General features: G+C 46.0%; 1 pseudogene; it reads left to right on the top strand.

The window, feature by feature from the left end:
- Positions 1–296: 296 nt before the first annotated feature.
- LOC134761906 (collagen alpha-1(XXII) chain-like) lies at positions 297–8,912 on the top strand (annotated as a pseudogene).
- Positions 8,913–25,765: the final 16,853 nt, after the last annotated feature.

The following is a 25,765-nucleotide window of genomic DNA, read 5'->3' as shown; positions in this document are numbered from 1 at the left end:
AGCATAACACAGAATGTTTCTCTTATTCAAGCTCGTCTTCCCTCCACATAGAGGGAATCAATCGACTTTTGTATACTGATTTTTGAATTTGCTTTTTTATTTCCATCTTCTTTAATTAAAGCACAAGATATCGTACTCAATTTCCATTTGATCTTCCAAAAGAAAGGTACTGAATAATCTACACCTGAATTTCAGTGATTCAGACTCAGGTCCACCACTAAGGCCAAACGTCCTGTGCTGTCACCTCATGGCCGGCAGAGGGCAATGAAACCCATCTTTCCGGCCATGCAGGGCGCATGCGCAATCTGCCTCCCGCGGCAGGCCGAGTCTCCAGGAAGGACCTGAGTTTTCTTTACCCATGGTCAGGGAGGCGCCATCGCCCTGGCTTTGGGGCTGGGGCCTCAGGGGAGGTTCCGGTAGGGGCCTTGGAGAGGCCGCTCTTTTTGCAAGGCCCGACACGGCGGGCCCTGCGCAGGCCACCCTATTCCCCGCCCTCAGGGCGTCAGTATCCGCCTGAGGCCGGATACCCCCGCTGGGCCCAGATGCTCCCTCTGGGCCCGGAGCATCCTCGGCGCTGCCCTCCCAGAGCCCCGCAGAGGCTGAAGTGGCGCGGGGTAGGGGGGCCCGGCTCCGCGAGAAGCGGCGGCAGCGAGGGCTGGAGGACCCGGGCTCCGGGGCTCCGGGGCTCCGGGGCTCCGGGCCTCCTGGCCTCCGGGGGGGTCTGGCCTGGGTGAGACTGAGCCCATCCAGGAACTGGGACTCCGGGTTTCTGGTGTGGGTGGATCCGGGGCAGGCTCAGGACCAAGTCCCTCTCCTTCCACCAAGAAGCGCCCAGAGGCCGGCGGGAGCTCCAGGTTCACCTCCTCCTCCTCCAGGTGTTTACTTTTCCTTTATTTCTGTGAGGCCAGAAATTGGCGCCATCCTTCACATTGGTGAATCGGGATCCTAACACTCATTACCTCAGGTTTATTGTTATTGCCATTAACAGTGTTGGTGGCATTATCACTAAGATCATCATTGTTGTTATTATTGTCATTCATGATTATTAGCAGGTGTGTTCATCATTTTGTCTCACTATGCTTTTTTCTTTTTTTTTTTTTTTTTTTTTTGTGATTGGTTTTGTATGACGTTGAATTGAGCTTCTTTAATCTTGACCAGTGTTGTCAGATTTCTGAAGAGCATTCCGGAGGATGACTCCTGCCTTTCAGCGCAACCACAGAATTTTGTGGGCACAGGAGAACACCTAGAATATTCCCCATTCATTGCACAGCAGCTTTGGGAAATAGTGGCTGCCTGGTTCTGAGATGAGGTAGAAAAGACTGGATACTGGGGCAAGTGATAGCACCTCCACTGGTGTTTTTATGAAGCTAAGCGCACTGTCTCCCATGTAGACTTAGAATAAAATCTGATGGCTCTAAAGGGCCATGGCTGCCCTTCCTGGGATTTCCTGGGAACATTTAAACCTTCTGTGGTTCCTGGAGTAGGTAGGTTGCCAAGTCTGTGCCTCATATGGTAGCACCAGTCTTTTCTGGGCCAACAAGGGCCCTTAGAATGTTTCCAGAAGCTCAGGCATGCTGTCTCTGTTCCTCCCTTCTGTTCAATGGCAATTAACTGGGTCCCTGGCTGATGTAGAACATCCTGCAGAAGGTTGGGCTTGGGTGACTTCCTGGCCAGCCTTCCCAGGCAGTCATCTTTGAAAAACTTGAAGAGACTCACAGAGGCTGTTCACTGGTATTTCATGACTGCAAGTGGGGTTTCTGGATCCTTGAGTTTACTTAGAATATTTGAATGGCGCTGAATGGCCAAGAAACTCTCCCTGGTCTTAGAAGCTGCCAAAAGCTATCACTGGGCCTCTGAAGAGACTTTTAAATTTTTCCAAGTACATTTGGGCATAGGAAACTTTTCCAGGTCTAGCTGAGCCAGCTCAGGTCGAGTCCCGAAAAACTGGTGGGTATTGGGGGATCTCATCTTATGAAAGAGCAATTGGTGGCAAAGCTGGGTCTCCAGGACAGCTGTGTGTGTATATGTCTGTAGAACATGCCTTGTAGTCATCTTTGGTAACTGAACACAATTTGTGAATGGATAAACCATATTCATTGCTGTACAATAATGAAAAATCCATATTAACAATGGCAGTAATAAAAATATTGATAGATATTAACAGTAATGACGATCATCATGATACTAGTACTAATGGTTTTAATACTGATAATAATACTAACCCTATGGACTTGGGACATATAAGTTTTCCATAAATGGATAATAAGCATAAATATTTGGCTGTCTAGGGTTATTTCAAGTCCCAAAAAGCAAGGATGAACATCTAGAACGAGAAGAAAAACAATCTGGAGGTTGGTATGTGCACACCTGGGGACTCCTGTGTTAACTTCTGGGGTTTCAGCATAAAAGGGAATGTTAATATAACCCTAGTCCTGGAACACCATGCTGACCAACACCTACCAGGTTTCAGGAGATAAGACAGCTGGCTGATGGGGCAGGGATCCAGAGAAGGCACGGGTCCAGACCCGCACATGTTGCCCAGTGGCAGAGTTCATGACAAGCAATAAGCCCCAGGACAATGTCATTCCCAGACACCTGGCTGTCATCTGCTTTTTCATGGCCCCTCTCTACTGGTACCTGTAGGCACTGGCATGTCCTCCAGAGGCTATAGGAGGGCATGATACTCAGTACTCTCCCACCTGCAGGAGGCAAGAGAGATGGAAACAGCTAAATACCATGGCTCCTGGATTTTTTTTGTTGGGCATGGCATATTTTGCATTTGCTTGAATAATGATGGAACCCAGTCAGTGGCTTGCAATACAGATCTAGATGACTCTGGACACCTGTAGAGATTTTGACAATTTCCAGAAGGTCACAAGTTCTTGGATGACTTTTTTCATGAGTTCTTTGACTGAAAAGGCGGTTCAAAGAGCTTCTATACTGACTTAGAAAATGTTGCCGAGGCCAGATGCGGTGGCTTACGCCTGTAATCCCAGCACTTTGGGAGGCCAGGGAAGGCAGATCATGAGGTCAGGAGTTTGAGACCAGTCTGACTAACATGGTGAAGCCCCCTCTACTAAAAATACAAAAATTAGCTGGGCGTGGTGACACACACCTGTAATCCCAGCTACTCAGGCGGCTGAGGCAGAAGAATCCCTTGAACCTGGGAGTCGGAGGTTGCAGAGAGCCAAGATTGCAACTCTGGACTCCAGCCTGAGCGACAGAGCAAGATTCTGTCTCAAAATAAATAAATAAATAAATAAATAAATAAATAAATAGGAAGAAAAAAGAAAATGTTGCAGACACTCTGGTGAAGAGGTAGGCCCTCTCCTGCCACTCCAGGCAAAAGTTTCTTGGCCACAAACCTGATTTAGCAATATCCCTTCATCTTAGGTGGGTAACAGAAAGCCATTCATGACCTATCCAAGCATGGAGGAGGGATTTGACTTAGAAAACTTATAGGTGGACTACTTGGTGAAAGAAAGTGCATTCTAGGGCTCACAGGCCTACATGTAGAGTTGCTATCACATAAAGCATATGTATGAATTCTTTCTGAGCCCATGGCAAGATGAGGGTGCCCTTCATCAGTCTCCTATGCTGGTATGAATAGGTACTTGCCTGAAAAATAAAAGAATAATTCAGGAAGCCCATTCTTCTACAGGACACCAGGCAGTACACTAGGAGTCCTGGGGTTACTGTGGTATTTATGTTTTAAGGTTGTCTTTTAATCATCTTCAGCAAATTCAACAGTCTTCAGGAACATAAAAAAATTATTCAACATTGCATAAAAGCTAACACAAATATATCCATGATAAAGAACTGTACCAGTATAATAATAACAGTAATAACAATCATAATGTTGATGATTTAAATGTCAATTTAATGAAGAGAGTAATAAAAAAGCAGATATTTAAGAACATATTCCTGTAAGCCTGTGACAATGTTCCCATAAGAGCCCTCATGTTATTGATTAGAAGGAGAAGCTTAGGGCTACATCTTGAAATATCTTCTGTGATGGCAAAGAAGAGTGGCAGTAGGGAGAATAATTCTGAGCCACATGAGAGCATGGGCAAAAGTGGAGATACCTGTGCCACGTGGAAATACATTACAAATGGACTATGGCAAAGGGTCTGGCCAGAGTCTTGCCTGACCCAGGTCATACAAAAGCCTTCAGTAGTTCACCCCAAGAAATAGCTGGTCCAGGCTGTAGATGAGAGGCACTGGGCAGACAGATCCACACCTGCCTCCTGAGTCTCAGAAGTCTGGTGTGCATTGAACATTAAGCCCCTAGCCTACTGAGACTTCACCTCCCAGCTGGTCTTCTACCATCTGATTCTTGAGCCCCATCACGTTAGTGTCATCTCCATACTGGAATTGCCAACAATATCTGATGGAGGGTTTCACCCTGGGTACTTGGTGCCAGCAATGGATGAAATACCAGAAGGGAGGCTCCAGGGCTTCCATAGAAGACACAGTCTAAAGTTACTCAGGTGATCAAATGGTCATCTCAGGGATTTTCAGTAGAACTGCAGCATTTTGTGAATACCTGAGTGAATGCAGAAAATATCCAGAGGCAAGGGCTTTCTAGGAAGCTCCCTGTGTAAATCAAATACAAGGAATATCTACTTCTGGGCTCAAAAGCTAACTTAGAGAAAAAAAAGTGAGATGCTGGCAGAAGGCGAATAACTCCACTTCAGTTCCCAAGAGAAAAATGGTTCTGTAACCTCTGAGTTTATTTAGAAAAATTTTGGAGCCTCAGGAAGACCGAGTATATCATTCCTGATGTTTCCAGGACAGATTGGACTTCTTAGGCCTTTGGGAATATTCTAAGTCCTCTCAGGTTTCCATGGAAGACTGTAACTCTACTCCTAGAGCACATGCCACCCCTGAGCAAGCTCACTGTTTTCCAAATATTCCAAGGAAGCCCATCCAGGGTATGCCTGTATTGGTGAGTTTCACCTTGGAATGGCAGGAGAAGACTGAGAATGATACATCCAGAGTTCACTTGGTAAAGGTAGGGGAGCCAAGAAGTCCAGATCTGGAGAGCATCTGAAACACCAGATGGCAGAAGGACAGTAAGGAGGTAAAGTCAGCTATGGAGTTGGAGTTTCATGTTTACTGCATGTAGGATTCTGAGTTCCAGGACTGATGGACTGGTGGGGATCAGAGACGTGTCTGCTTTGCAGGGAGCCAGGGCAAACCAGCCATCTGGTTGCACTACTGAAAGCTTTTGTGTGCCCAGTGGTAGGCAGGACACAAACGAGGGTCCCTTCACCTCTGGCTGGTAGTTCTTGATGAGAGAGGTTTGCACACAAGTGTTCATATTAGCCCATGGTCTCCTGTGGCTTGCTTTTCTTTCACCTGCTGTTTTTGATGTTTGCCATCATGGAACACATTTCATAGAGAAATTCTTTGACTCCGACTCCAAATTTCACAAAGAGGACCCAATTTGTGAAGTTTTCATATATTTAGGAGAATCTCCACATTAATTTTTGTGTCCTTATGTTCATATTGTCACTAGTATTAAAATTCGCACTATTTAGGTCATTGTGTTCATTATCATGATTATTAATTATTTTTCATTTGTCATTTCTGTTTATTGGTTAATTTTTGTGGCAGCTGTTATATAACAATCACTAGAGTTTCCCTATTCATGAAAGATGTCCAAGTTAATGGAGATAACTAGGAGTGTTACTTTACAGGTATGTAAATACAGATAACCTTGGCTGAATTGTGGCCATATTGTCTGGTGTCCCTTTGAGGGTGAAGCCTCTTATATTATTCTAAGTGACCTCTGGAGACAGCAACTGTCTCATAATTGCAGGGACGACTTGAGAAGGCATCCTGAGCCTATGCAGAAATGCAGAAGCACTTCCATGATCTAAACAACCTATGTGAAGGCCTGAAAGCCAAAGCAAGATCCTCTTATTACAAAGCTGTCCAACAAAACGTTTTCCAAGTAACACTGGAGGTCCATCAGTCACTCTTCCTGGTCTTGAAATGCCAGAAATGTCCTCCTTGATCCTTCTGAGAGTCAAGATCTTTTCAAAATCACCTCAGGAGACACAGAACCACTCCATCCTACCTGAAGTTGCAGGATGACTCTTCTTTTGACCAGAGTCTCACAAATATATTCGTTGATAGTTTTGATTCCTGGGAGCCGCCATTGCTTGCAAAAGATGTGCCACAGACTAGACATTTTCTGTCTCCTTACTTGTCCGGGGAAGACTGAAGTTTTACTGAAACACAGAGATGGGAATCTAACCCTCTGAACAGCCTCAGGATTTTCTAAGTCTTCCAAGCGGAGTGTAAATACGGGTAAGGACCCATTGCACCCCCTGATGGTCTGGAATCACATAGGATGATGCTTTCAAACAACTCTAGTTGGAGATACATTTTCTGAGATATTCCAAGGAGGAAGGACACAACTGGAACTGATGTTAGAAGGACAGCTGAGCATTAAGTGCCTATGTAGTGTTTGCAGCTTAGTGTTCCATGCAGAAGCGGAATCTGGGCCCTGGTGTTAGAATTCAGTGTAATTCTGGGTTCCTGCTTTCCTTCCAGGAAAACCCACTTCCAACTGGATGTCGGGATGAACTACTGAAAGCTGCTGAGTGTCCTGCAGCAGGTGAGCTGTGGCCAGAGCCCAAGAATGAAGGGGGCTCCCTCAGTCTGTGACTGTGAAGAGGAAGCCTGAGGTTTAGCAGGCTCAGGCCCCAGAAGTATGGAAAAAATGAGGTAGGGAGGGAGGGGTCCTCAGGATAAGACTGAGGTCTACAGAATTCCAGGGTCAAGGGGATGGTGCGGTGTCCTGGTGCTGTCCTTGATGTTCCAAGAGGGGAGAGAATCCATTTCCTGAGTAAAAGCTTCACATGGGGTGAGGAGGGGAGAAGTGAACAGAGAGGAAACAGGGAAGGCCAAGACAGAGACCAGCCTTACAGCAATTTTAACCAGAAGTGGACACAGACCCTGGACCCCATCATAGGGGTTCAGGCCTAGGACCGTCTCCAGGTGATGCATAGCTCCCTTGTCAGGTTAGTGGGTGCAGGGATTGTGACGTCTGCAGGGATATGGAAGGCTGGGCAATGGGAGCAGCTTACTGGGCTGGACCAGAAATACTGAACTTCTTTTCCATCAGTGAAATCCGCTTCCGGGTAAGAAAAAACTGAATTCTAGAGAGGCAGGGCCTAGGAGGAGGTCAGGGACTGAGCCTTCCTGGTTTGACCCCTCCCCCCCCACCTCCTGTGTTTCTGGGTCTGTCCTCACTTCCACCCAGCGGATCCTGAGTCTCCTCCTTTGATTCCCTGCGAGTGTGTTGTGTGCAGTGGAGACGGGCTGCTTCATCCACTGCACGTTAAATGTTTCCAATACTTTCCGGCCAAAGCTTAGAGTTGTCAGGCCACTGAATTTGAATGTTGACCTGGTTCCTTGTGGAACAGAGTAATAGCTATTGAAGTTTAAGGTCACTTTCCTGCGTGGATGGTGAGGAGGCAGGCTGTTCAGGCATAACTGCCCTCAGGCCTGGAGGGCTGTGGAGGTCACCGTGGGTGGTGGGTGGATCCGGAACCTCTGTGGCTCTAGACTTTCAAATATTTCATTTTTTCTTTTGTAGTTTTTGTTTGTTGCTTGCTTTTTTACAATGGGAACTGGAATGTAAGATGCCAAACTCAGCCTGTGGGGAACATGGATTTTCAAAACAGCAACCACAGAGCGTGGTTTCCATTTGTATTCCCTGTTCATGTGGGAAGCAGAGAAGGAAATCAGGCGCTCAGTTCCAGGGACGTCACAGGACTAGGACATGTGCAGTGAGGGTGGAAGGCAGAGGCATTGCTTTAGGAGAATAAAATTACTGCATGCACACACATATGTATGTATATGGATGTATGTACACAAACATGCATATTTATAGATTCTGTTCTCCCTCTCTCTATATAATTTTCTTTATTTCACACTTGTTATGATTTCTAAATTTAAATACCTTTGAGACAAACGTGAATTGTGAAGGGATTTAAAAATGTCAGTGAAAAATTGAATTAAAAATAAAAATATAAATATAAACTTTATTTCTCAATATAAGCTCTACTGAGGTCAAGACACTCAATTAAGGGATGATCCCAGCCATTCAGTCCATTGCTAAAGAACTGAGGGTAATGGGAATTTAACCCTGTCAATGAAGTCTTCTATTATTAACTAAAGAAAAATGGGTGCCCTTTACAGTTATTTTAAGACTAGGGAAAAAAAGGTCAGAAGAAACCAAATCAGGACTGTAATGTTGATGCCTAATAATTTCCCATGAAAACTCTTGCAAAATTACCCATGTTTGATGAGAGGAAGGAAGAGAAGTGTTGTTGTGGTGCAGAGGGACTCTCTAGTGAAGCTTTACAGGGCGCTTTTCTGCAAAAGTATTTGCTAATTTTCTCTAAGAACTCTCCTAGTAAGCAGATGTTATGGTGCTTTGATCCTACAGAAAGTCAACAAGAAAAATGCCTTGAGCATCCACAAAACCTCCATGGCTTTTGCTTTTGAGAAGTTTGCTTTTGCTTTGACTGGACCACTTCTACCACTTGGTAGCCATTGCTTGAATTGTGCTTTGTCTTCAGGATCTTATTGATAAAGCCAGTTTCACTCCCTGTTATAATTCTTCAAAGTAATGCTTCAGGATCTTGATTCCACTTGCTCAAAATAATCACTAATAGCTCTGCTTTTGTCCACTGCTGATCTAGGCACAAGGGTATTTGGGACTCATCAAATGTAAAGTTTCTCAACTTTCACGTTATAGTCAGTATTGTGTAAGCTGAACCAATTGAGATGTCTGTGGTGTTGGCTATAATATCTCTTGTGAATTGTCAATCCTCCTCAATCAGGGCATAGAAATATTTTTTTTCTCAAAAATTGGCATGGATGTCCCTCCTCTGTTGACTTCATCTTCAACATTGTATTATCTCTTCTTAGAATAAGATATCCATTTGTAAATGACTGATTCTTCAGATCATTTTTCCCATAGACCCTTCATAAAGAATAATTTATTTCACCATGTTCTGTACTCCAGCTTCACCATGAATTTGATGTTTGTTCTTGCTTCAGGTTTGGCAGAAATCACGTTGCTGTCATAGAGGGGTTCTTTTCAAACTGATGTCTTAAATCTTGTTCAGATATGATAAAACAGGGCCAGGCACAGTGGCTCATGCCTGTAATCCCTGCATTTTGGAAGGTTAGACAAAATAAAGTTTTTTAAAATTTTATTTTATTTCATTTTAAGTTCTGGGTTATATGTGCAAGATATGCAGGTTTGTTACATAGATAAATGTGTGCCATGGTGGTATGCTGTACCTATCAACCCATCACCTAGGTATTCAGCCCACATGCATTAGCTATTTATCCTGATGCACTCCCTCCCTACTCACCCCCAGACAGGCTCCAGTGTGTGTTTTTCCCCTCTCTGTGTCTATGTTCTCTCATTGTTCATCTCCCACTTATAAGTGAGAACACGTGTATTTGGTTTTCTGTTCCTGCATTAGTTTGCTGAGAATAATGGCTTCCAGCTTCATCCATGTCCCTGCAAAATACATGATCTCATTCCTTTTTATGGCTGTGTAGTATTCCATGGTGTATATGTATCACAGTTTCTGAATCCAGTCTATCATTGATGGGCATTTGGGTTGATTCCATGTCTTTGCTATTGTGAATAGGGCTACAATGAGCATATGCATGCATGTATCTTTATAATACAAGAATTTATATTCCTTTGGGTATATACCCAGTAATGGGAATGCTGGGTCAAATGGTATTTCTGATTCTAGGTCTTTAAAAAATTACCACAGTCTTCCACCGTGGTTGAACTAACTTACATTTACACCAACAGTGTAAAAGTGTTCCTATTTCCCCACAGTCTCACCAGCATCTGTTGTTTTTGGCTTTTTAATAATCATCATTCTGACTGGCATGAGATGGTATCTCACTGTGGTTTTGATTTGTATTTCTCTAATGATCTGTAGTGTTGGGTTTTTTTTTCATGTTTTTTGGCTGCATAAATGTCTTCTTTTGAGAAGTGTCCATTCATGTCTTTTGCTCACTTTTTAAATTTTTAAATTTTTATTTTTTAAGACTGAGTGTTGCTCTGTCACTCAGGATGGAGTTCAGTGGCACAATCTTGGGTCACTGCAACCTCTGCCTCCCAGATTCAGGCTATTCTTCTCTCTCAGGCTCCTGAGTAGTTGGTATTACAGGTGCACACCACTACATCTGGCTAATTTATTGTATTTTCAGTAGAGACGTGGTTTCACCAGCTTGGCCAGGCTGATCTTGAACTCCTGGCCTCAAGTTATCTGCCCACTTCACCCTCCCAAACTGCTGGGATTACAGGCATGAGCCACTGCACCCAGCTATTGCCCACTTTTATATGGGGTTGGATTTTTTATAGTTTTGGGTTTTACATTTAAGTCTTTAATCCATTTTCAGTTCATTTTTGTATAAGGTATAAGGAAGGAGTACAGTTTCAGTTTTCTGCATATGTCTAGCCAGTTTTTCAAGCACCATTTATTATTAAATAGAGAATCCTTTCCGCATTGCTTGTTTTCATTAAAAATAAAATGGTTGTAGATGTGCAATCTTATTTCTGATATCTCCATTCCATTCCATTGATCTATATGTCTGTTTTGTACCACTGCCATGCTGTTGGGTTACTGTAACTTTGTAATATAGTTTGAAGTCAGGTAGCATGATGCCTCTAACTTTGTTATTTTTGCTTAGGATTGTCCTGGGTATATGGGCTGTTTTTACATTCCATATGAATTTTGAAGTAGTTTTTTCTAATTTTTTAAAGAATGTCCATGGTAGTTTATGGGAATAGCATTGAATGTATGAATTACTTTAGGAGTATGGCATTTTCATGATATTGATTCTTCTTACCCATGAGCATGGAATGTGTTTCCATTTGTTTGTGTCCTCTCTTATTTCCTTGAGTAGTGGTTTGTAGCTCTCCTTAATGAGGTCCTTCACTTGCCTTGTTAGCTATATTCCTATGTATTTTATACTCTTTGTAGCAATTGTAAATGGGAATTCATTTGTGATTTGGCTCTCTTCTTGTCTATTGTTGGTGTATAAGGATGCTTGTGATTTTCGCACACTGGTTTTGTATCTTGAGACTTTACTGAAGTTGCTTATAAGCTTAAGAATCTTTTGGGCTGAGATGATGGGATTTTATGGATATAGGACCATGTCATCTGCAAACAAAGACAGTTCAACTTCTTTTACTATTCAAATATGCTTTATTTCTTTCTCTTGCCTGATTGCCTTGGCCAGAACTTCCAGTACTATATTGAGTAGGAGTGGTGAGAGAGGGCATACTTGCCTTGAGCTGAATTTCAAAACGAATGCTTCCAGCTTTTGCCTATTCAATATGATATTGGCTGTGGGTTTGTCATAAATGGCTCTTATTATTTTGAGGTATGTTCCCTCAATACCTAGTTTCATGAGGTTTTTAACATAAAGGAATGTTGAATTCTATCAAACACCTTTTCTGAGTCTACTGAAATAATCATGGGGTTTTTGTCTTTAGTTCTTCTTAGTGGTAAATTACATTTATTGATTTGCATATGTTGAACCAGCCTTGCACCAAAGGGATGAAGCTGACTTGATCTTGGTGGATAAGCTTTTTGATATGTTGCTGGATTTGGTTTGCCACTATTATATTGAGAATTTTTGCATCAAAGTTTATCAGAAATATTAAAGTCTAGTAAATACATTGAAAATAATAACAGACAGATTAAAAGACTAAATAATATGAATCCTAAGTGCTCTGACAACTGATTTATAGAGTAAAAGAATTGTCAAACCAAATGAGCCTGGTCAGAAACTGTATAGTGTCTGAAATCTCTGAACTTCCAGATACTCATAGTGAGGTGGAAATGCAGTATCAATATTTGGTGCAAAATTTCATGTTAATGGAAGCTGAGATGTACCGCAGTCTCAGAGGGACAGAATTCTGGAGTAACTAACTTTGGCCTATGAGGAATGAAGATTTAGGCTCTGAGGGTTTGGTCAAAATTTATAAGATGTAAGAAATGGGGATATATTTAGGCCATGAGGCAAGGCCTAGAGGTGTAACGTCTAACACAGGGCTCATGAAATCAGGATAGTGTCAGAGGCGATGGAGGAGTGAGCATAGTATGATCTTTGGAACTATTCTTTCCCCTTATTTTTTCATAGGCCAGGTATGTGCAACATACTCAGTTTACCTGAGTGAAGAGAAAAGAGAGAGCAAGGGACTAATCTGTTATCAGATTCCACCACCTATAGTATTTCCGAAACATTGGGGGAAAGGAGAATTATCTTCAGAATAATGAGCAATCCAGATGCCATGGTTACACACAAGACACTGGAAATTCTTACTTCTGGGGGGTAGGCACAAGGCACTGATATTTATTAAAGCTCAATCACTGATTACAAAGAGAGACAAATAAATAATCTGCTGCAAGATTTACTCATCACATTTTACTTCACACACAATTCAATTCTCTGCAGTGCCAAGGGCTCTTGGTTCCCTGCCTCTTGACACACTCTCACTGTGTCTTTCCCATTCACTCTTCTGGATGTAAAAGAGGACATAGGCCTGTTGACTCAGGACAGAAGTGATGCCAGAGGCAGTGACCTCGGCATCATCCATTTTATACCACTGGCCTTCTTGAGCTTTGACATAAGAGAAGTAATGTCCGTTGTGACAGCTCCACCCGGCGTGGACCAGCACAGCATAGAGGACATAGACAAGAGGTCCTGCGTTCTGCTGAGACATGTATGGCTGCATGTCAAGGCACTCAGGATATTGCACACTCTTGGCAAGTTTGTTGCCTGTGACATGGGAGAATCTCTTCAATACAAGGATGAGGACCTTGGCAGAAGTGTGCAAAGTTAACGTCTTGGAGGCCGGCGCCTTCTGGAGACAAAGACCACAATGATAGGCATTCTCTCCATTGAGTTCTTCGGGCTTCACCAACTGTTCCAAAGCTTGCTTCACACTCTGAGCTGCCTGGATATCCAGGGCGATGTCCAGGTAAGGGTCAAAGGTGTCTGAAATGCCCTGGCAGTGGAGACACTTGATTTGAGATCTCCAGTACCCTCCAAATATTTGGTGCATGAGGGTGGTGTCCTTAGAGTGATGATCTACCAGCTTGTGCCCGGGAAGGCATGCCTTTTTCATGGCATCCACAGTGAACATCAGAAATTCATGGGCGTCTTCCTGCTTGCCTCTATGGAAGCCAGCAGCCAATGCCCGTGAGGGCTGGATGACATGGCCAGGACGGTGGAGGGCCCGTGTGATGTGAGCTTGCATAGTACAGAGCATGCAGCCCTTGTGACCATGACAAGTTTGAGAGTGCTCCCGGGACAGCATGTAGTTGGCAAGGGGCGGTGTGTATGTCAGGCACTGCAGGGAAGCATTCACGTAGCAGGTATTTCCCATATTCTGGAGCCCAGCCCCCACCGCAGCAGGTCTCCTGCTACTCAGAGGAAGCTGCTCCCTGGGAGCAAGCTGTCTTGCCACAGGAGCCAAATCATCACAGAGGTCGACACGGGTCTCAGATGAGAGTGGTGACTTCTCAGGGAGAGAAGTCCGCTGGATTTCAGCAAAAGCTGCACCTGGCCCAGAACATGTGAGTTTTGAAAAGCGGTTCAACTGCCACTCCCCTCCCAAGCAGAGTGAGTCGTCCTCCATGTCGCCTGGAACAAGGATCACAAGGTTTTTCTGCTGGGACCGCGGGTTGCAGAAAGACGCTATCTCTGCCGAGAGGGTGTTCAAATGAGGAGCTGTCTGGCCGCATCAGCCCTTATATACCTCACCCCCACCAACCGCGAACACCCCACCCACCCATCAGGTGCGCGATAAACCAATCAAATATCAGCACTCAATTAAGGAAGGAGTCACAGGGTGTGTCCCCTTGCATTGCTGGGAATTCAACAGACACAGCCCACATCATGCTTTCCAGAACACCTGAATCCAATTACTCCTCAGGCTGATAGGCACGTAGAATACGAGTGTAACCGGGTTGGGACAGTGGCCACACACTTGCCTTATTTTAGGTAAAACAATGTCAGGGAAGAAATCTTTACCTATGAAGCCGTGTGTGTGTGCGCGCTTGTGTGTGTGTGTCCGTGTTTGTGTGTGTGTGTGTGTGTGTGTGTGTGTGTTTGTGCTGGGATGTACTTTCAAGTGTGTGCTTTTGGCAGATACCATCATCCCTTCAGCGATTGAAGGACAAGAAGTCGGAAGTGCGCTTTCTGACTGGAGAATAGTCAATGAAGTACAGTAATTAGCACAGCGTATTTGTTTTTCCTCAATAAGAAAGGAGAGATCCGTGGAATCAAACAGACCTTCCAGCGATAACCTTTCCATGCTCAGCCTGTTGATTGTGTATCCGAGTGAAATTGCCTGCCAGTGGGGAACAAGACAAGTCTTTGCCTGAAATGCTCTTGTGAAAGTTAGATTCCCATATAATAAAGCATCAAGTGGTAGAAACATGCACTGAAGTTTGAAGAGATACTCAGTGCACAAAGTAGAATGTGAAAGACTTTCGTGAAATCACGCAATCACCGAGAGACTAATTGATGACATTCCCCAAATTGAGGTTTACCAGAAAAGAGAAATAGTCATGACATGCTACAGTCAGCGGTTTCAGACGTCCGACGGCAGTTTAAGAAAACATGAAACAAAAGTCTTGAGATATCAGAAGGTATCCCAACTAAAACCTTTGGTTTATGAAAGAAATGATGAAAATAAAAGCAACATATCTCACAGTATGGGTGGTAATATTTTCATACGTATGTGATAATGGATCAACATTTGATAGAGATGAAATAAAAAGTTCCCAATTTGACAAAAGCAAACAAGGAAAATTATACCGTAGAAAAGCCCGGGTGACGGGAGTGAGGCCCTGTCTCAAGAAGAAAGCATCGCAGAGATTGAAAAGCAGGGAGTGAATCAGAGGATTGTATAACGTTGTTAATACTGGCCCTTGTTTCAGTGGCAAAAGGCCCAAATAAGCCGTGTGTCTCACGGATTCTCGCATCAATTGTTCAGGATCTGAGATGTTGCCTCCATTTCCAGTTAGGCATTGTATGGTGGAATTGCAGTTAGCACATCTGGTGCAAAAATTTTAATGCTGACGAAGGTGGACATGTTCCCTGAGCTAAGAGGGTCAGAATTTGGGTGTGTCTTCAGGCTCTCTGGCTTACCAGGAATGGAGATCCTGGCTCTAGGGATTTTCCCAAAATGTCTCAGACAGTAAGCAACAGGGCAGAATTGAGTCCCGGCGCCAAGGCCTCGAGGTGTAAAGAAACAGCCCTGGCCTCAGGGCCCATGAAATTAGGATGATTTAAAGAAGGATGGTGGAATGAGAGGACTGTGACCTTCGGCCCCGTTTCTTTCCCTTGTCTTTTCATGGGCCAGGTGTGCTCAATCAGAAGGCTTCCTGCGCCTGATGTCGAGTGTCCTGGGGGAAGAAAGGAGCACTGTTTTGAAAGATGCTCCACAGGGAGAAAGGAGCCACCATTCTCAGGAGAATGATCCCCAGAAGCCTGAGCAATCCAGATGCCGTGGCTTCACACTAGACCCTGGAGGGTCTTATTCCTGGAGCCGGGACCTGGGCATCGGTGTCCTTTCATGCTCATAACTGATTTTGAGGGGAGCCCAATGGATAAACTGTCTGCGAGGCATTCGCATCACACTGTAGTTTTCACACACGTCACACAGAAACCCTGTTCGTGTGCACATTTGGGTGCTTGAGCAGGGTTGCACCCAAGATTCTGCGGTTCTACCGAGCCCTGGGTTGTGCACTGGACAACCTTCCTCAGGGGTTGGTCAATTCTGATCACTGCACCTAACGAGACAGGGACCATGAAACCTAATCAGCAAATACAGAAAAGGAAGGGGTCATTTCCCACAATCATTTCCACTGAAACACCACGTCGGATAAATAAGTCTGATTGCAGGACAGGGACTGGGCTTCAGAGATGCACCTTTCGCAGCTGGACGAATGACCCGGAATCTCCCCAGATGCCGTCTGTAAACACACCAAATGAGATTGATTTCAGGGCTTTCTGAATTTAGTTTCGTTGAAGACACACACTCCTGTGTGTGATTTCCTTGACTACCAATACGACTTACTTCCTAATGACTTACATGCCAGTGGGAAAATTTTCCGTTTCTACTCATTGGAATTGGACACCGTGAAACAGGCAAGTCGGTCTGTCTGTTTCCGGCGTTCTGTGGGTTCCACCAAGTGCACAAGTCCTAGGGCGCCTGAGGTCCATTCAAAAACCAGTGTAAAAACGGCGAGTCAGGGTAAGAAAGAAGAGCACCGTTCCTATCTTCCAAATGCATTCCAGTTTCCACGACTCAAGGTGGCGAGAAGGATCCACGGATGTCCCACATTAACAAAATTTCACCTTCTCATGCCGACCAACAACTGACGAGTGAAACACACCCCAGGAGAAAATAGTCAACCCAGTCCCCTGCAATAACCTCACACGCAAACCTACACGTCAACAGGTCATTTTCAGAAATACACACTGAATGTCATCTACCGTGAACACAAACACACAGACAGTCCCTCCAGAGGTTGTCTGCGTTGTCCGTGTTGTACAGACAGAAACTTGGGCTCCTCATTACTTTACTTAGGATTGGCGGTGTTCGTGTTTGTGTGGGTGTGTGTGTGTTTGCGTGCGTGCTTGTGGGTGTGTGTGTGTGTGTGTGTGTGTTTGCGCACCCCTATGTGTGGGTCGGCACATCCACTGAGCTCACTGGCACAGAAGCAGAGCCCTCTTGCTGTGTTTGTTCTTCCCTTTGGATCTCCTGGTCCTCCCTTGCAGAGAAGCGAGTGTGCCAGTGTTCATGGACTCGTGATCTGTCGGGTTCGTTGAGGAGAGGTTTAGCAGGGAGCTTTGCTGTTCAGGATGGTGGTTTTTCATCCCACACTTGTATTTCGATTGATGAATCACAAGTACGTTGGGAGGCAGGGTACCTTCGACTTTTCTGACGTTGAAGTCAGGCTTGGTTTTGTTTTGCTCTTGGAGGAATTTCCAGTGGTCTAAGGTGCTTTCCTGAGTGGCCGTTTCCACCAAGTGCTCGTCCAACTCGGGTACCTGGAGGCAGGGGTCTCTCTTGAGCTCTCCTTGCGTTGCTCGCCTGTCTGTGTCTTCAGCGCCAAGGGCTCTTGCTTCCCTGCCTCTTGACACGCTCTCACTGTGTCTTTCCCATTCACTCTTCTGGATGTAAAAGAGGACATAGGCCTGTTGACTCAGGACAGAAGTGATGCCAGAGGCAGTGACCTCGGCATCATCCATTTTATACCACTGGCCTTCTTGAGCTTTGACATAAGAGAAGTAATGTCCGTTGTGACAGCTCCACCCGGCGTGGACCAGCACAGCATAGAGGACATAGACAAGAGGTCCTGCGTTCTGCTGAGACATGTATGGCTGCATGTCAAGGCACTCAGGATATTGCACACTCTTGGCAAGTTTGTTGCCTGTGACATGGGAGAATCTCTTCAATGCAAGGATGAGGACCTTGGCAGAAGTGTGCAAAGTTAACGTCTTGGAGGCCGGCGCCTTCTGGAGACAAAGACCACAATGATAGGCATTCTCTCCATTGAGTTCTTCGGGCTTCACCAACTGTTCCAAAGCTTGCTTCACACTCTGAGCTGCCTGGATATCCAGGGCGATGTCCAGGTAAGGGTCAAAGGTGTCTGAAATGCCCTGGCAGTGGAGACACTTGATTTGAGATCTCCAGTACCCTCCAAATATTTGGTGCATGAGGGTGGTGTCCTTAGAGTGATGATCTACCAGCTTGTGCCCGGGAAGGCATGCCTTTTTCATGGCATCCACAGTGAACATCAGAAATTCATGGGCGTCTTCCTGCTTGCCTCTATGGAAGCCAGCAGCCAATGCCCGTGAGGGCTGGATGACATGGCCAGGACGGTGGAGGGCCCGTGTGATGTGAGCTTGCATAGTACAGAGCATGCAGCCCTTGTGACCATGACAAGTTTGAGAGTGCTCCCGGGACAGCATGTAGTTGGCAAGGGGCGGTGTGTATGTCAGGCACTGCAGGGAAGCATTCACGTAGCAGGTATTTCCCATATTCTGGAGCCCAGCCCCCACCGCAGCAGGTCTCCTGCTACTCAGAGGAAGCTGCTCCCTGGGAGCAAGCTGTCTTGCCACAGGAGCCAAATCATCACAGAGGTCGACACGGGTCTCAGATGAGAGTGGTGACTTCTCAGGGAGAGAAGTCCGCTGGATTTCAGCAAAAGCTGCACCTGGCCCAGAACATGTGAGTTTTGAAAAGCGGTTCAACTGCCACTCCCCTCCCAAGCAGAGTGAGTCGTCCTCCATGTCGCCTGGAACAAGGATCACAAGGTTTTTCTGCTGGGACCGCGGGTTGCAGAAAGACGCTATCTCTGCCGAGAGGGTGTTCAAATGAGGAGCTGTCTGGCCGCATCAGCCCTTATATACCTCACCCCCACCAACCGCGAACACCCCACCCACCCATCAGGTGCGCGATAAACCAATCAAATATCAGCACTCAATTAAGGAAGGAGTCACAGGGTGTGTCCCCTTGCATTGCTGGGAATTCAACAGACACAGCCCACATCATGCTTTCCAGAACACCTGAATCCAATTACTCCTCAGGCTGATAGGCACGTAGAATACGAGTGTAACCGGGTTGGGACAGTGGCCACACACTTGCCTTATTTTAGGTAAAACAATGTCAGGGAAGAAATCTTTACCTATGAAGCCGTGTGTGTGTGCGCGCTTGTGTGTGTGTGTCCGTGTTTGTGTGTGTGTGTGTGTGTGTGTGTGTGTGTTTGTGCTGGGATGTACTTTCAAGTGTGTGCTTTTGGCAGATACCATCATCCCTTCAGCGATTGAAGGACAAGAAGTCGGAAGTGCGCTTTCTGACTGGAGAATAGTCAATGAAGTACAGTAATTAGCACAGCGTATTTGTTTTTCCTCAATAAGAAAGGAGAGATCCGTGGAATCAAACAGACCTTCCAGCGATAACCTTTCCATGCTCAGCCTGTTGATTGTGTATCCGAGTGAAATTGCCTGCCAGTGGGGAACAAGACAAGTCTTTGCCTGAAATGCTCTTGTGAAAGTTAGATTCCCATATAATAAAGCATCAAGTGGTAGAAACATGCACTGAAGTTTGAAGAGATACTCAGTGCACAAAGTAGAATGTGAAAGACTTTCGTGAAATCACGCAATCACCGAGAGACTAATTGATGACATTCCCCAAATTGAGGTTTACCAGAAAAGAGAAATAGTCATGACATGCTACAGTCAGCGGTTTCAGACGTCCGACGGCAGTTTAAGAAAACATGAAACAAAAGTCTTGAGATATCAGAAGGTATCCCAACTAAAACCTTTGGTTTATGAAAGAAATGATGAAAATAAAAGCAACATATCTCACAGTATGGGTGGTAATATTTTCATACGTATGTGATAATGGATCAACATTTGATAGAGATGAAATAAAAAGTTCCCAATTTGACAAAAGCAAACAAGGAAAATTATACCGTAGAAAAGCCCGGGTGACGGGAGTGAGGCCCTGTCTCAAGAAGAAAGCATCGCAGAGATTGAAAAGCAGGGAGTGAATCAGAGGATTGTATAACGTTGTTAATACTGGCCCTTGTTTCAGTGGCAAAAGGCCCAAATAAGCCGTGTGTCTCACGGATTCTCGCATCAATTGTTCAGGATCTGAGATGTTGCCTCCATTTCCAGTTAGGCATTGTATGGTGGAATTGCAGTTAGCACATCTGGTGCAAAAATTTTAATGCTGACGAAGGTGGACATGTTCCCTGAGCTAAGAGGGTCAGAATTTGGGTGTGTCTTCAGGCTCTCTGGCTTACCAGGAATGGAGATCCTGGCTCTAGGGATTTTCCCAAAATGTCTCAGACAGTAAGCAACAGGGCAGAATTGAGTCCCGGCGCCAAGGCCTCGAGGTGTAAAGAAACAGCCCTGGCCTCAGGGCCCATGAAATTAGGATGATTTAAAGAAGGATGGTGGAATGAGAGGACTGTGACCTTCGGCCCCGTTTCTTTCCCTTGTCTTTTCATGGGCCAGGTGTGCTCAATCAGAAGGCTTCCTGCGCCTGATGTCGAGTGTCCTGGGGGAAGAAAGGAGCACTGTTTTGAAAGATGCTCCACAGGGAGAAAGGAGCCACCATTCTCAGGAGAATGATCCCCAGAAGCCTGAGCAATCCAGATGCCGTGGCTTCACACTAGACCCTGGAGGGTCTTATTCCTGGAGCCGGGACCTGGGCATCGGTGTCCTTTCATGCTCATAACTGATTTTGAGGGGAGCCCAATGGATAAACTGTCTGCGAGGCATTCGCATCACACTGTAGTTTTCACACACGTCACACAGAAACCCTGTTCGTGTGCACATTTGGGTGCTTGAGCAGGGTTGCACCCAAGATTCTGCGGTTCTACCGAGCCCTGGGTTGTGCACTGGACAACCTTCCTCAGGGGTTGGTCAATTCTGATCACTGCACCTAACGAGACAGGGACCATGAAACCTAATCAGCAAATACAGAAAAGGAAGGGGTCATTTCCCACAATCATTTCCACTGAAACACCACGTCGGATAAATAAGTCTGATTGCAGGACAGGGACTGGGCTTCAGAGATGCACCTTTCGCAGCTGGACGAATGACCCGGAATCTCCCCAGATGCCGTCTGTAAACACACCAAATGAGATTGATTTCAGGGCTTTCTGAATTTAGTTTCGTTGAAGACACACACTCCTGTGTGTGATTTCCTTGACTACCAATACGACTTACTTCCTAATGACTTACATGCCAGTGGGAAAATTTTCCGTTTCTACTCATTGGAATTGGACACCGTGAAACAGGCAAGTCGGTCTGTCTGTTTCCGGCGTTCTGTGGGTTCCACCAAGTGCACAAGTCCTAGGGCGCCTGAGGTCCATTCAAAAACCAGTGTAAAAACGGCGAGTCAGGGTAAGAAAGAAGAGCACCGTTCCTATCTTCCAAATGCATTCCAGTTTCCACGACTCAAGGTGGCGAGAAGGATCCACGGATGTCCCACATTAACAAAATTTCACCTTCTCATGCCGACCAACAACTGACGAGTGAAACACACCCCAGGAGAAAATAGTCAACCCAGTCCCCTGCAATAACCTCACACGCAAACCTACACGTCAACAGGTCATTTTCAGAAATACACACTGAATGTCATCTACCGTGAACACAAACACACAGACAGTCCCTCCAGAGGTTGTCTGCGTTGTCCGTGTTGTACAGACAGAAACTTGGGCTCCTCATTACTTTACTTAGGATTGGCGGTGTTCGTGTTTGTGTGGGTGTGTGTGTGTTTGCGTGCGTGCTTGTGGGTGTGTGTGTGTGTGTGTGTGTGTTTGCGCACCCCTATGTGTGGGTCGGCACATCCACTGAGCTCACTGGCACAGAAGCAGAGCCCTCTTGCTGTGTTTGTTCTTCCCTTTGGATCTCCTGGTCCTCCCTTGCAGAGAAGCGAGTGTGCCAGTGTTCATGGACTCGTGATCTGTCGGGTTCGTTGAGGAGAGGTTTAGCAGGGAGCTTTGCTGTTCAGGATGGTGGTTTTTCATCCCACACTTGTATTTCGATTGATGAATCACAAGTACGTTGGGAGGCAGGGTACCTTCGACTTTTCTGACGTTGAAGTCAGGCTTGGTTTTGTTTTGCTCTTGGAGGAATTTCCAGTGGTCTAAGGTGCTTTCCTGAGTGGCCGTTTCCACCAAGTGCTCGTCCAACTCGGGTACCTGGAGGCAGGGGTCTTTCTTGAGCTCTCCTTGCGTTGCTCGCCTGTCTGTGTCTTCAGCGCCAAGGGCTCTTGCTTCCCTGCCTCTTGACACGCTCTCACTGTGTCTTTCCCATTCACTCTTCTGGATGTAAAAGAGGACATAGGCCTGTTGACTCAGGACAGAAGTGATGCCAGAGGCAGTGACCTCGGCATCATCCATTTTATACCACTGGCCTTCTTGAGCTTTGACATAAGAGAAGTAATGTCCGTTGTGACAGCTCCACCCGGCGTGGACCAGCACAGCATAGAGGACATAGACAAGAGGTCCTGCGTTCTGCTGAGACATGTATGGCTGCATGTCAAGGCACTCAGGATATTGCACACTCTTGGCAAGTTTGTTGCCTGTGACATGGGAGAATCTCTTCAATGCAAGGATGAGGACCTTGGCAGAAGTGTGCAAAGTTAACGTCTTGGAGGCCGGCGCCTTCTGGAGACAAAGACCACAATGATAGGCATTCTCTCCATTGAGTTCTTCGGGCTTCACCAACTGTTCCAAAGCTTGCTTCACACTCTGAGCTGCCTGGATATCCAGGGCGATGTCCAGGTAAGGGTCAAAGGTGTCTGAAATGCCCTGGCAGTGGAGACACTTGATTTGAGATCTCCAGTACCCTCCAAATATTTGGTGCATGAGGGTGGTGTCCTTAGAGTGATGATCTACCAGCTTGTGCCCGGGAAGGCATGCCTTTTTCATGGCATCCACAGTGAACATCAGAAATTCATGGGCGTCTTCCTGCTTGCCTCTATGGAAGCCAGCAGCCAATGCCCGTGAGGGCTGGATGACATGGCCAGGACGGTGGAGGGCCCGTGTGATGTGAGCTTGCATAGTACAGAGCATGCAGCCCTTGTGACCATGACAAGTTTGAGAGTGCTCCCGGGACAGCATGTAGTTGGCAAGGGGCGGTGTGTATGTCAGGCACTGCAGGGAAGCATTCACGTAGCAGGTATTTCCCATATTCTGGAGCCCAGCCCCCACCGCAGCAGGTCTCCTGCTACTCAGAGGAAGCTGCTCCCTGGGAGCAAGCTGTCTTGCCACAGGAGCCAAATCATCACAGAGGTCGACACGGGTCTCAGATGAGAGTGGTGACTTCTCAGGGAGAGAAGTCCGCTGGATTTCAGCAAAAGCTGCACCTGGCCCAGAACATGTGAGTTTTGAAAAGCGGTTCAACTGCCACTCCCCTCCCAAGCAGAGTGAGTCGTCCTCCATGTCGCCTGGAACAAGGATCACAAGGTTTTTCTGCTGGGACCGCGGGTTGCAGAAAGACGCTATCTCTGCCGAGAGGGTGTTCAAATGAGGAGCTGTCTGGCCGCATCAGCCCTTATATACCTCACCCCCACCAACCGCGAACACCCCACCCACCCATCAGGTGCGCGATAAACCAATCAAATATCAGCACTCAATTAAGGAAGGAGTCACAGGGTGTGTCCCCTTGCATTGCTGGGAATTCAACAGACACAGCCCACATCATGCTTTCCAGAACACCTGAATCCAATTACTCCTCAGGCTGATAGGCACGTAGAATACGAGTGTAACCGGGTTGGGACAGTGGCCACACACTTGCCTTATTTTAGGTAAAACAATGTCAGGGAAGAAATCTTTACCTATGAAGCCGTGTGTGTGTGCGCGCTTGTGTGTTTGTGTCCGTGTTTGTGTGTGTGTGTGTGTGTGTCTGTGTGTGTGTTTGTGCTGGGATGTACTTTCAAGTGTGTGCTTTTGGCAGATACCATCATCCCTTCAGCGATTGAAGGACAAGAAGTCGGAAGTGCGCTTTCTGACTGGAGAATAGTCAATGAAGTACAGTAATTAGCACAGCGTATTTGTTTTTCCTCAATAAGAAAGGAGAGATCCGTGGAATCAAACAGACCTTCCAGCGATAACCTTTCCATGCTCAGCCTGTTGATTGTGTATCCGAGTGAAATTGCCTGCCAGTGGGGAACAAGACAAGTCTTTGCCTGAAATGCTCTTGTGAAAGTTAGATTCCCATATAATAAAGCATCAAGTGGTAGAAACATGCACTGAAGTTTGAAGAGATACTCAGTGCACAAAGTAGAATGTGAAAGACTTTCGTGAAATCACGCAATCACCGAGAGACTAATTGATGACATTCCCCAAATTGAGGTTTACCAGAAAAGAGAAATAGTCATGACATGCTACAGTCAGCGGTTTCAGACGTCCGACGGCAGTTTAAGAAAACATGAAACAAAAGTCTTGAGATATCAGAAGGTATCCCAACTAAAACCTTTGGTTTATGAAAGAAATGATGAAAATAAAAGCAACATATCTCACAGTATGGTTGGTAATATTTTCATACGTATGTGATAATGGATCAACATTTGATAGAGATGAAATAAAAAGTTCCCAATTTGACAAAAGCAAGCAAGGAAAATTATACCGTAGAAAAGCCCGGGTGACGGGAGTGAGGCCCTGTCTCAAGAAGAAAGCATCGCAGAGATTGAAAAGCAGGGAGTGAATCAGAGGATTGTATAACGTTGTTAATACTGGCCCTTGTTTCAGTGGCAAAAGGCCCAAATAAGCCGTGTGTCTCACGGATTCTCGCATCAATTGTTCAGGATCTGAGATGTTGCCTCCATTTCCAGTTAGGCATTGTATGGTGGAATTGCAGTTAGCACATCTGGTGCAAAAATTTTAATGCTGACGAAGGTGGACATGTTCCCTGAGCTAAGAGGGTCAGAATTTGGGTGTGTCTTCAGGCTCTCTGGCTTACCAGGAATGGAGATCCTGGCTCTAGGGATTTTCCCAAAATGTCTCAGACAGTAAGCAACAGGGCAGAATTGAGTCCCGGCGCCAAGGCCTCGAGGTGTAAAGAAACAGCCCTGGCCTCAGGGCCCATGAAATTAGGATGATTTAAAGAAGGATGGTGGAATGAGAGGACTGTGACCTTCGGCCCCGTTTCTTTCCCTTGTCTTTTCATGGGCCAGGTGTGCTCAATCAGAAGGCTTCCTGCGCCTGATGTCGAGTGTCCTGGGGGAAGAAAGGAGCACTGTTTTGAAAGATGCTCCACAGGGAGAAAGGAGCCACCATTCTCAGGAGAATGATCCCCAGAAGCCTGAGCAATCCAGATGCCGTGGCTTCACACTAGACCCTGGAGGGTCTTATTCCTGGAGCCGGGACCTGGGCATCGGTGTCCTTTCATGCTCATAACTGATTTTGAGGGGAGCCCAATGGATAAACTGTCTGCGAGTCATTCGCATCACACTGTAGTTTTCACACACGTCACACAGAAACCCTGTTCGTGTGCACATTTGGGTGCTTGAGCAGGGTTGCACCCAAGATTCTGCGGTTCTACCGAGCCCTGGGTTGTGCACTGGACAACCTTCCTCAGGGGTTGGTCAATTCTGATCACTGCACCTAACGAGACAGGGACCATGAAACCTAATCAGCAAATACAGAAAAGGAAGTGGTCATTTCCCACAATCATTTCCACTGAAACACCACGTCGGATAAATAAGTCTGATTGCAGGACAGGGACTGGGCTTCAGAGATGCACCTTTCGCAGCTGGACGAATGACCCGGAATCTCCCCAGATGCCGTCTGTAAACACACCAAATGAGATTGATTTCAGGGCTTTCTGAATTTAGTTTCGTTGAAGACACACACTCCTGTGTGTGATTTCCTTGACTACCAATACGACTTACTTCCTAATGACTTACATGCCAGTGGGAAAATTTTCCGTTTCTACTCATTGGAATTGGACACCGTGAAACAGGCAAGTCGGTCTGTCTGTTTCCGGCGTTCTGTGGGTTCCACCAAGTGCACAAGTCCTAGGGCGCCTGAGGTCCATTCAAAAACCAGTGTAAAAACGGCGAGTCAGGGTAAGAAAGAAGAGCACCGTTCCTATCTTCCAAATGCATTCCAGTTTCCACGACTCAAGGTGGCGAGAAGGATCCACGGATGTCCCACAT

This window comes from Pongo abelii, chromosome 7 (assembly GCF_028885655.2).
Source record: "Pongo abelii isolate AG06213 chromosome 7, NHGRI_mPonAbe1-v2.0_pri, whole genome shotgun sequence".
Taxonomy (NCBI): domain Eukaryota; kingdom Metazoa; phylum Chordata; class Mammalia; order Primates; family Hominidae; genus Pongo; species Pongo abelii.
The sequence above is the reverse complement of the archived record's forward strand: the minus strand, read 5'-3'. Positions and strand labels throughout refer to the sequence as shown.